At 39.4% G+C, this 13,224-nt stretch overlaps 1 long non-coding RNA gene across 1 annotated transcript; it reads right to left on the reverse strand.

Annotated features, from left to right (window-relative positions):
• Positions 1 to 1,129: 1,129 nt before the first annotated feature.
• On the reverse strand, positions 1,130 to 5,290 carry LOC133122824 (uncharacterized). The gene is made up of 2 exons (XR_009708149.1): positions 5,088 to 5,290; positions 1,130 to 2,743 (listed from the first exon to the last, which is right to left on the reverse strand). It is a non-coding gene; the product is annotated as an uncharacterized LOC133122824 (long non-coding RNA).
• Positions 5,291 to 13,224: the final 7,934 nt, after the last annotated feature.

The following is a 13,224-nucleotide window of genomic DNA, read 5'->3' on the forward strand; positions in this document are numbered from 1 at the left end:
GCAAGTGAGTGATAGCTATAAACAATTTGTATTGTTCAAGATATGTTTGTTACACTTTGCATCCAGTGATAATATCCAAGTTGCTTTGCTGGAACAAAATTGTGATGAATCAGTGATTGAAACATTTAGCCAATTCACATGCCAGACCATTTTAGATTTAGAATATACAGTCAGCTCCAGAACTATTGGAAAATAGTTGACACCCAAAGATAACAATGATCTTGAAAAGTTAAATTGTCAATGTGTTCTCTAACCTTATCACAAATTATAGGAAAAGACTCCTTTGTTAGGGTTTCATAACATATTAAACCAGTGGTGCCAATAATTGTGAAACCTGTCTTTTGTGGAAATATTTTTTTTGTTGTTGTTGCTGTTTTACATGTAAGACTTGGTTGACAATAGTTGATTCCATTGAATTATTAAGAAAGCATACTGCTTTACACATTGGGAAATAATGTTTATGTCAATCATTATTTTTTAGTTTACAGTATTTTTTGTACATTTATCAAGGGTGCCAATAGTCAGATATAGCACTTACAGTATCTTGTCCTGGAATGGTGTTGCATGGCTGTCCATGGCTGTCCTGGCTGTTGTATCCCAGATGCATCCTTCTACTCATATACAAATGCATATGACTGACTGATAAGTTATCCCAATTATTTTGTACTCACTGACAGAGATGGCGCAACATGTGGCAATTGGCAGACCTGCACTTGGATCTGTATAGGATGTGTTTTGGGACACTTTTCGTAAATTACCCTGCCCTCTGCCCTCTGCCTTTACCACCAGTTTCAATAAGATACCCATAACACTGCACATTATTACACTCCTCATGTTCTTAGCTATTCATATATAGGTAGGCCAAATTGTGATATTATAACATGTGAATATGCAGCAAACTAATTTGTTATTACACCCAGCATGAACGCATAGACACAAAGATACTTCACTTAACTTTCAGATCATTATTCAAACATCAGAAATGTAAATTGTTTCTACTGTTCCTTTACCATTTCATATGGGATATTTTATATCATATGGCCTATGACAGCCAGTACTCCCATACTCAATCCGAAATCGCAAATCAGAAAAACAAAACGCAAATCAGAAACACAAAACAAAATGCTAATCATTCTTAAATTGTCCCATTCCTTGCAGTGGGCTAATTTTATTAATTTTATTAAGAAAACATACTCTCACACACTCTCTCACAAACACATGCATACACAAATAATTTCAGAAACATTAGTAAATTGTGTATAGCATCATATTTGCTCTGGCTCTGGTAAAAATCATGTTACACACAAAATTTGATTAACATTTATTTACAAGCGCTCAAATTACAGTCATGTTATATTATTTTTCATTATGGAAAGTAGTTTTTTAATGTCCCAATGGCAGATCTGCTGGGATTTTCACGCACACTAGTCTCTAGAGTTTGCAAAGAATGGTCCAAAAAAAAAGAAGAAAAAAATCTAGTGAGCAGCAGTTCTGCAGACAGAAACGCCTTGTTAATGAGAGATTCTTGGCCAGAATGGTGAAAGCTGATGAGAATATTTCTTCATGTCTATTTATGCTTTCTACAGCTGGGCACAGGAGTCATTTGAAAAGCAGAGACATGAATATGTTACAAAGCTGCCGTCACAGAGCTTAAATGTCAATTATGTAGAAATGCAACATCACAGGTATACTGTATGTCACACTAGATGTGCAGGTGCTTCGTCTTGGTCCACCAGATTTGGAAACAGCCTTACTTTTTCCATCTTATTTGCTAAATGGATATATTTATTTTGGAGACAGTGTTTATCCTTTTTTGTATTTATTTGTATGTAACCTCTGCTATCAATTCAGGAGAGTTTGGGACACTTGAGGCCATCTGCCAGCTGCAAAAAACCATGTGTGCTTTGTCAACTGATCCTGTATAAATAAAGGTTCATAAATAAATAAATTACAGAACTCATACAAAATAGGTGGAAATTGCCCTCTAGGAGGGGCAAAGTGGAAAGTTAAAGTGAAGTTGATGAAAATTAGAAGCAATGATATAATCAGCGTTACTTGTACATTCTGAAATACAATTGCAATGTTAAGCATGAAGTCATCCCAAGTTTATAGAACTAAGGGCATGATATTCCCCGGTTTGTCCTTACGGGAGACTCACTGACCCTGCTACATGACAAAATCATTGACAGATGTATACCAACTTAATGAATCACCTAATGGAAAAATGCCACCATCTTCTCTCATTATTCTAAAATCAGTCCTACATCATGCAAAACAGCTGGGTGCCATCACCAGGTGCACCTCATATCAGAGCTGTTTACATGGTGTTAACTAAATAAATATTGAATGGAAAAAACTACACAGATGTTTTGCATTGCAAAAAAAATTGCCTATTTGATTTTTTCTTTTTTTAAAAGAAACAAACGCAAAAGTATGACCAAACCCCTTAACTAGCCAAACACTGCTTACCTAGCCAACTAAAAATACCGAAACACAAAGTAAATCACAAAAACAACAATTAAGGTTCACAGGGAGGTAGGGAGGGATGGGGAGAGGTGCTGCTTGAAGAGGTGCGTCTTCAGTTTGCGCTTGAAGATGGGAAGAGATTCTACAATTCTGACCTCAACGGGGAGTTTGTTCCACCACCGTGGAGCCAGAACAGACAGTAGTCATGAGCGTGAGTATTTTCTTCCTGGTTCCTAATTCACAGCTTCCCTTTCTTCAGTCTGCCGGCAGGAACCCACTGAAAAAATAATATGATTAATATTGTTTGTTCTTTTAAGTATTGTTTTCCTGTGAAATAAAATAAATAAAATAAATAAAATAAATAAAATATTATTTCAAATTCAATGTGCCGGAGTTCAAAGTGCAGACTTTTGCCTTTAATTTGAGGGTTACATCCACATTTGGGGAACAGTGTAGGAATTGAAGCTGTTTTTATACATAGTCCTCCCAATTTTAGGAGACTAAAAGTAATTGGACAGTTGGGTACTCAAATGATTCTTGGACAGTTGTGTAAAGTTTCATCAATAGTACATGCATAAAAGAGTTCATTCTAGGAGTCTGTCTATTAACATGAGGACCAAAGAAGTGTCAATGGCAGTAAAGCAGGCCATCATTAGGCTGACAAATCAGAATAAATAAACTGGAGACAAAGCCCAAAAATCAACTGTTTGGTGCACTACTGAGAAGCAAGAACACATTGGTGAGCTCAGCAAAGGCAAACAACCTAGGAGACCACAGAAGACACGTGGAGTGGATAACAGAAGAATCCTTTGAATGGTGAAAAAAAAAAAAAAGTAAGTGTTCAAAAGATCATCAATACTCTCCAGTAGGCAAAGATGTGTCGACGATCAAGAGAAGACTATGCCAGTATAACCTCAGAGGGTTCACTACAAGATGTAAACCACATGGCAGGCCTCAAGAAAAGAATGGCCAGGTTACAGTTTGCAAAAATGTACATAAAAAAACCTGGAACAAAGTGTTTGGACAGAGAAGACAAAGATCGACCTGTACCAGCGTTATGGAAAGAAAAAAGTAAGAAAAAGCTCAGGATCCAAATTATACCACCTGTCAAAAGTCAAACATGGTGGAGGTAGTGTTACGGCTTGTGTTCATTGATGATGTCACTGCTGACAGTAGCAGCAGGGTGAATGCCAAAGTAGACAGAAACATTTGCCTGCTTTGATCAAAGCAAGGGAATCACAACACTCTGTCATTCAGCAGGACATGATCCAAAGCCGAAGCAACCAAGGATATTTTTCGGGCCAAAAAGTTTTATATTCTTGACTGGCAATAACCTGGCCTGAATCTAATTGAGCATGATGCTGAAGACCAGACTGAAGGCGAATAGCCTCCGAGACAAGCAGGAGCATAAGAGGGCTGCAGTACAGGCCAGGCAAAGCATCCCCTGGGAAGATGTCTGTGGTTAGTAGAATTCAGGCAGTCATTGATTTCTAACGATTTGCAACAAAATATTGAATATGATGATGTGGATGTAAAAACTCTCAAATGCTGCACATTAACCATATACTGATTGTTTTATTTCAAACAACGAAGGAGTGAAAACAACAAATAATGTGTCACTGTCCAAATAGTTATGGATGCCAAAGAACCCTTTCAGAACCTTTCAGAGTGTACAACCATCCCTTAGGCAACCATGCCCTCTAGTGGACAAGAAAATGGCTACAATGGATTTCATAACAGTTTGTCAAACAGGGATCCGTTCCAGAAAGCGGGCTCAATAAATCTTAACAGCTAGGTGACCAAGGATTGACATTCCCCCTGAAGCTTGCAAACTGTGGTTATTGGAGATTTAGCAGTTCATTAAGCCTCTGGTACCAAACATTTCCAAAAGATGGTTATGTGGGGGAAAGCCAAAAGCCAACAGTCCCAAATGGATGGAAATGGATGTCTTATGCTTTGTTAAAAATTATAAAAGTATCAGATCAAACCAGTACCCTTCAATGCAAACTTTTATCAGTATACTTTGGTCATGTATTTAGAATTTGGTTCTGTGATCTCCTACATAGCATTTGTCCAGAACAGTTGGGTGCAATTTTAACTGAGCCCCCTCCCCCATGTCATGCTCACAGTTTACAACCCTCGCCGCGCCACAGACTATAAAAGTAAAGGCATATTCTAACAATCTTTGATACAGTTTCTCTACATCAAAAAATCATATAATAAGAAGAAAAATATACAATTCATATTTATTGCAAATCTGACCAACATATTTCTAGTTTGGTAGAAATATAAGTTTGTTTTGCCAATTATTTGATACAGTCATATTTATGGAACCAATTATCCCACCTGGTTAGGAAGCTACAACTATTTTCTGACTAATGTTGAAGTTTATTTCATAGTCTGTTCAGCCATTTTTGGGAAAACTATATATTTGCTGGGACCAGTGGCGGGCCGTGCATTTGGTACCTGGGCCTTCAGTGGGGACGTACCCGACTTAGTCCACCTCTTAATACAACCACTATCACGTCGCAGTTATATATATTTTTTAAAAAAAACATCAATACTATTCAAAAATCCGTGGCATGAGAGAGAGGGGAATTTCGCGTATTGAGGATAATTACCATTATTAATACAGCATGAAACACAGTTAGGACAACTCCAAACCTCTACACTACAACCTGAGAGAAGCTAGCTAGCTTCGGGGTTGGCCGATCTCTCCTCACGATGTCTAGCTTTTCTGGAAAAGTCCATCTTGAAAATTAATTTTTTTAGTATGTCCGAGACCAAGTCAATTTCTCTTCCTGGGTGTCAATCGCTACAGAAGTGTTTTGCTAATCGAACAGGCTAGTCGCTCTTGGCTGTGTGTTTTGCTCTGACCAACCAATCAGAGGACGGAAAAATCCTGGCCCTGTGAAGCGTCATGGCGAGGAATTTGAAATCTGATTGGTTAAAGAAACAGTCAATCGCTAATGTAGTCTCGATTGCATCGGCCAGCACTACTGTTTCTGAAGGTCCTGGGCAGATTAGATTGACATGGCTGAAATCTGTTTAGACAAAAATCTAACATCCACATACACGTACTGGAAGCAATGCAGCCAAGAGAAACGCTACAAAATTAAGAATTTTGATTAGAAATTAGATTTTAGGTTGTAAATGTAGGTCCGTCCTTCTGATAGTATTTAGGCCAGCAGAGAAGGCCTTGCTGGCCCTGACGGCCCACCACTGGCTGGGACTATACCTAAGCGAATGTCATCTAGAACTGCATTATGTTGTTGCGCAAATGCATTGCTAGTTAATTTCAGTACCTAACTAATTTAAAACATGGTAAACTTCTTGTACCAGGTTCCTACCTTTTCCAACCAGGTATAATGTGTCATATTCAGGTGATGGACAGTTTAAGAATATTGCTGTGTTTGCATAGCATAATGAATAAGCAGAGAGATGCGTTGCAGGTGAATCTTTGTCCGACAAATCTGTGCAGAATACACTAAGCATTCACCACAGGGATTGGCTATATAGTTGTAAAACTTTGTTTTTGCTTTTGTTTTCCTGGAGATATTTATCCGGCTGTTGTGCATAACATAAACTCACCATGTTCCAAACACCAAGTTAGCCCAAAAAATAACAAAAAAAGACTTCCAGATCAACTTTGATTTTTGTGTATATGTGAAGTGTAATTAATTCAGTTTTCATAAAAACATAAAAACTTGATCACGTATGTGAACAGCATACAGTGACATGGTAATAGTGCTCTACTGTGGTGGGGAAGCTGTTGCTAATGGGAGACTATGAACTGGGCAGGCTCATACGGCAGTATTTGGACCATCGTGAGCTAACAAATTCAGGGTTGAAGTTTAGTGGTAGAGCTCATGTGGAATTTAAATGCTTGTCAAAATCTTTACCAAATTTTGTTGACATCATGTTTGTGCACAAATATAAAGTAGGTCTGGGTGTAAGGTGTGAGGTGTACACACAGTTGTCTTCAAGAAAATAGCAGTACAACATCAGTAACCTGATGAACCACTGTTATTAGTAGTAGTGATATTTCTGCATGGCAAATACTTTACTTGTAGATGCAGTAGTGTAATAGAAAAACAACAGACCCAACTGTCATGACATGCAAGCTGATTGTTCTGAGTAATTGACTCATTCATTGAAAGGAGCATGTTCAAAATAATGGCAGTTTATTTTTTTTACATATTGACATTTTTATAGGACTAGTATAAATAGGTGGAAATGGCCCTCTCGGGGGGCAAAGTGGAAGGGATTAATGAACTGAAGGGGTCTTGGCTTGGCTGCACATTCAATCATGGAATATGCTCTATTACTCTATTATGTCCAGCATCTTGCCCAATTCTTCCTGTGCCACTATTTTCTTGTGTTCAGGTAAACAATATGGGCGACTTCAGTGCATGGGGGGGTATGTATTTAGTGTTCTATAAGGTTGGTTCTTCCTGGTAGGGGGGAAAAATATGTCTTGCTGCAACAGAGCTACCTCTGCCTGCCGCTCCAGAGTCAGATGACTGCCAAGTGGGACCAGATAAGTTGTATTCAGATTGGGATCTCAATACAGCTCATCTGACATGATATCTTAATAAATTGAGATGGTAGATCTGATGTGCCCCTCCCCAATCAGAACAAATAACTGCTGCTAGTCCTGTGAACATGCTGCCAAACGGGCTGATAAAACTGCTAATGCAGTAGACTAGGCCACGCCAATTTGAAATAAATGAGCAGTCTTTGCTAACTAACCAATTTAGCATAAATTAGCAGTCCTTGCTATTTGCAACATATAAAGGCAGCCATTACAATCTGCAAAAAAAACAGAATGATCTTGTTTACATATGTCACGTTGGCCAGTCAGAGAAAAAACTGTGGGCCAAGGCAAAAGGCCCGTTTTTCTGTGGCTGTTTCCTTTCCAGTTATATTTCAATAGTTATTGAACTATGGGTGAATTTATATATGGGTGTGTAGAAAGATCCCCTTGCACTGTACTGAATACGAATAGCCTACTCGAAACAAAAAAAAAGCTAGAAAGTTTGATTCATTTTGATGTGCTGACCCCAACACACTGATTCGTTATTCGTTATTCGTTAAGGAATCAAACTTCCTAATTCATTTATTATCCTAACCTGCTCTATCCCAGCATACATTGGGCGAATACACCCTGGACGGGATGCCAGTGCATCGCAGAGCACACATACCATTCACTCACACACTCATACCCATGGGCAATTTAGACTCTCCAGTCAGCCTAACCTGCATGTCTTTGGACCGTGGGAGGAAACTGGAGTACCTGGAGTAAACCCACTCAAACACAGGGAGAACATGCAAACTTCACATAGAGGCCGACAGGGATTTGAACGCAGGACCTCCTTGCTGTGAGGCGGCAGTGCTACCCACTGCACCATCAGTGCCGCCTCGAACTTCCTAATGCATCGTTGATATACAGCGAATTAATAATTCCCCCTCCACCATTCTCACGCAGAACTACATTTACACAACCAAACTGAATAAATAAGAATCCAAAGTAGAAGTTGTAAAAAGTGATTAGGTCATGGTTTTTTATTGCCAGTGCGTATAAAATTATTTTTAATGAGGCTATATCAAAACAGATTGACCTTGGGCACATTGTTTCAAAACCACTGATCTAACCTTATCACTAATTATAAGAAAAGACTAATCTTTGCCAGGGGTGTGCACAAAGTATTAAACTAGGGGTGTCAATAATAGTTAAACCAGGGGAAATATTGCCAGACCTCTTCGTTCAGCCTCCACAGGCCACTTGGCACCTCCCCCTCTCCGAACTTCCACCTCACGCTCATGACAACTGTCTGTTCTGGCTCCACAGTGGTGGAACAAACTCCCCGTTGAGGTCAGAACTGTAGAATCTCTTCCCATCTTCAAGCGCAAACTGAAGAAGGACCTCTTCAAGCAGCACCTCTCCCTGTCCCTCCCTACCTCCCTGTAAACCTTAATTGTTGTCTTTCTGTGATTTACTTCTGTATCTAGTGTAACTTGTGTGGCTAGTTAAGAGGTTTGTTCATACTTTGGCGTGTTGCGGTTTAAAAAATTAAAAAAAAAAAAAAAAAAAAAAAAAAATAGGCCCTGGTCCTTATCTTTGTTGTGCAGGTAGCACTTGAAATTGTACTTCCCTCTAGGGTCTTTCAGTGCACTTATCCCTGGTTATGGGTATGCACTTTGTTGTACGTCGCTCTGGATAAGAGTGTCTGCCAAATGCCAATAATGTAATGTAATGTAAAAATATTTTTATTTTACTTTTGGTTGATTCCACACTGCTTTACACAGGTTACAAAATAAAGCTTACGTCAAAAACGGTATTTTTTTTTAGCTGCATATTTATCAAGGGTACAATCATTCTGGGTCCCACTGTATGTTTAATTTGTCTATTGATTCAGAGTTTTAGGCGGCATGGATGGTGCAGTGGGTAGCATTGCCGCCTCACAGCAAGGTCCTGGGTTTGAATCCCCGTCGGCCGGGGCCTCTCTGTGCAGAGTTTGCATGTTCTCCCTGTGTCTGCGTGGGTTTCCTCCCACAGTCCAAAGACATGCAGGTTAGGCTGATTGGAGAGTCTAAATTGCTCATAGGTATGAGTGTGAGTGTGAGTGTGTGTGTGAGTGAATGGTGTGTGTGCCCTGTGATGGACTGGCGACCTGTCCAGGGTGTATTCCTGCCTTTCGCCCAATGTATGCTGGGATAGGCTCCAGCCCCCCTGCGACCCTGTTCAGGATAAGCGGGTTCAGATAATGGATGGATGGATGGATGGATTCAGAGTTTTAAGGTCAAAGTCATGTTCAAAGTTTGTTCTCTGTGTAGATAAGTTCTTAATCAGTCAATTCAAATTGTTAACAGACTGCTGCTGTGCTATAAATGCCATTCAAAGGGCCAAGGCCATCAGTGGGGAGGGGGTGGGGAAGGGCATGATGGAAGAGATTAGACAGGTTGGTGTGAGAAACAGAAAGCCAGAGGGACAGAGGCAAGGAAGATCTGAGAAACAAATATAAAAGTAGATTATAGCAGTTGTTAAGTATAGTAGTTAAACTGCATTCTGTAATTAAAACAGGATGTATCAAATAAACTTGTTTATACATTTGAGAAAGAGAATGACGCACATCAGCCACATTATACATTGTACATTCTTATTTGTAAATGTTACAAATGTAGTGCTTAAGACTAGACTCATAGTTCATGTGAAACTTCACACAACTACTTTGAGAGAGTAAAACGTTTTACCATGCATGTGGTAGATTGTTGTAATTTATGGTGAGAAAGAGGCTGTGTAACCCTATGGTAAACGTAGAAGCTAGACAGTCAAAAGTATACCTCCAGTAAGTTATGTCTAGCCCATTGAAATACATATCCACCACTTTTCTCTTTACAATGACCTTTAAACTGGTTTATCTACTATCTAGTGCTGTTTCTCATATTTCAAGGTCAGGGCACATCTTTTATTTACTTAGGCTGCACAAAGCACAGGCCTTTATTTGGGGCAGGCTTGTATTCGAGGCAGACCTTTATTTCTTATTAGGCTTCTGTTGTAGAATTTTATTCTTAGAAATAAAGTAAAAGGCTACACTTAAAGTGGGCCAACACTGTTCAACTCTTCCTGTAACCGTTCAGAAACGCAACTTGAGTAGCTAAACATTAATGAAAGCCAAAACAGATGCGTCTTCATAAAATACCAACTTGCCAGACACGCCTTCATGAACAATAACAAATTTGCGTAGATAACAGCAAGTTAAGGATCTTTTTTTCCTAAAGTGCGTTTTATTGTGAGACATGCGTTTCGTTTGGAGCAGCATACCGGTAGGATATCAAAAGATTTAATTTACTTTTGGACTGTTTGATTCAATTTCTAAATGTTGGGACTGATGGGCACTGAAATCTGGGGGGTATTTGATGGTTCACTGTTAAGTTTTATGTAGTTGAAAGAGTGTCGGGATTTCCACCCGTCTGTTTATTGCGCGTCAAGGCAGAGCTCTTTTATTTCATAGAGTTAAATCGAAACAATGTCTTCTAGTGCTCATGGACTGATAGCCCTACTGGTAGGCAATATTACCCCGGCTTGTATTTGGGGGCCGGCCTTTATTTGTCCGAATCGACCACGCCCCCGGCTATTATCCGAGGCCCGGCTTCAAATAGAATCCCGGACACAATTTGAGGATTTACTGTAATAGCTTTACCCAAACAATGTAACTTGATCTTTAAGTAGAATATTTGATTGTGACAAGAAATTTTATGAACGTGCAATGTTTATGTTTGGACAGCCATCTGAAGCAATTTAGCATGTTTCCATTAAAATCAAAGAATACATGATGTTGATTTTACACAAAATAAAAAATGATACTGGAAAATGGATCACATAAATTGAGGTGCTTTTATATACACTTAATTGAAAGGTATCTTCTTTGTCTAGTTCAAAAGCGGCTACTCCATTGAGACTGCCCGACTCGTGGTCACTGAGGCACTGTACTGTGCTCCAGCCAAATCCCTTTGATCCCCGCCTCCTGCGGACTGGTGTCCCATGGGGCTCAGTTGTTGGTCCCCTCCTCTTCTCTCTGTACACCATGTCTCTTGGTTCTGTTATCTCTTCCCATGGCTTTTCCTAAAACTGTTATGCTGGACTCAACTCTCTCTTTACTGTCGGCTTGGCTGACATCTCTGTGTGAATGACCTCCCACCACCTGAAGCTTAACCATAGCAAGTGTTATGCCGGGGGGAACAGAGGAACCAAAAGCAGACAGTGGTGCAGAAAAATGGCAGGTTTAATTTCAAGGGGCAGACAGAGCGGAGTCAAAAAAACAGGCCAGGTTCAAAAATCAGGGGGTCAGTCCAAGAAGGCAGAGGTACAAATATCCAACAAGCAAAGAAGAGTCCAGGGAAGCAGGCAGGGGTCAAAACCAGAAATACTGGGGGGGGGGGGGGGGGGGGAACCCAAGGGCAAGGACTCGGTAACAAGGAGGCTAGAACCAGGGGGAAGGAATACAGGGCTCGGGACTCAAGACAGGACAAGACAAACAAGCAGTGTGCAACTGAAAAGGACAGGTATAAATACACAGGGGAATGAGACGAACTAGGCGGGGCATGGGAGTGAGGGCGATCTAACAAATAAACATCAGGTGAGACACATGAAAGGGTAATAGGACAATAATGAGGGGGAAACGAAAACGCGGACTGGATTCACAAAGACACACATGTAATACAAACGGCTCCAGACTAGATAGTAGACAATTGCAGAGAATCAGGAGATGCAGAGATACAGAGAGACAGGTGGGAATACTTTGCTGAAACTAAGCAAGTAATCAGTGATAGAATAGGGAGGCGGAGTTACAGAACAGAATTGAAACTGGAGATGCATTAGTAAGTTAGTTAAGTGATTTAAATTACAAATACCCAAAACTAGTGAATGTTAGTTTGTTAGTTTGACAAACATATTAGTGTGTTAGTATAATTAGTACTGTAAAAATTCTATGTTAGTTGGGATTAGTATATTAGTGATATGTACAAACAGTAAATGGAGAGAAAGCAGGTAGTAAGGAATGCAAGATTGGAAGGAAGATTGAACCCCGGAACTACCGTAAACACCCGAATAGTGGGGCACGCAGACAAGGGAGTGACCGGGCTAGTAAACATTCAGACTCAGACATCACAGGGGAAGACGAGTGCAGAGACGAATGAATGTAAACAGAACACCAGACATGAATATGAAAAATAATAAATTACAAGAATGATGATAATAACCAATGATAAACTAACACACAGAACACAGGATTTTGCAAAGACAAGACATGGAACTGAGCTTATATGCAGGTGTAGACAGGTGCAGACAATTAGCTTGAGAGCAGCATGAGAATGGAAATCAGGTGTGGAGGATTGACAAGTTAACAAGGCAATTAGTAATCGTTAGTAATAAACTTATCCTGCCCTAGCGTTAGTAAATTAGTAAATGACATGCACAAGAAATGTAAGGTAACATGAACACATGGTTAGAATGTTAGTATTACCCAATCCTGATCTAAAGTTAGTAGATTAGTAAGAAGACAAGGGAAATTGAAACAATTAGGGTGTGAGTGACAGAAAGGGAGAGAGAGAAAGCAGGAATGCAAGGTTTGCAGAAAGACATGAAAAATTGTATGCTAATAAATGAACAGAACCACATAACATGAAACAAACATAAATCATGACATAACAAGTTTGCGAAATTATGACAATAAACTATATAACATGACATGGCAAGACTAAGAAATAAATGGTAACAAGAACTAAACATGAAACATAACATGACAAGACAATGAAATCGTAAGAAGAAATAAAACATAAAAATGTGGCGAGACTAGACAAACATAATACATGACATGACAATAACGTAACTAAGACAATGACTAAACATGAAACATGATGTGACAAACATGAAACGTGACATCCTTTCTTAAAGTATTTTCCATTGTTGTTGTTCCATTGACACTGCTACAGTACATGTGACTATCTAACAGCATATAACTAGTTATATTATGACTGATTTTGCTAAGTAGATTGGTGTTTATATGTACAATCACTAAATCACAATTATTGGTTTCAAGATTTTTCTATCCTCTTGCGTAACGCTTACAACATATCCTCCCTGCTGTGTGGAAACTGTGTCCACAAAAAACTAAGAATGTTGACCTTTGACAAACATTTAAAAAAACTTGCCACACCAAACATTTTAAGTATTCTAAGGGTATTTGGAGGTTGGGC

This window comes from Conger conger, chromosome 2 (assembly GCF_963514075.1).
Source record: "Conger conger chromosome 2, fConCon1.1, whole genome shotgun sequence".
In the NCBI taxonomy this organism is placed as follows: domain Eukaryota; kingdom Metazoa; phylum Chordata; class Actinopteri; order Anguilliformes; family Congridae; genus Conger; species Conger conger.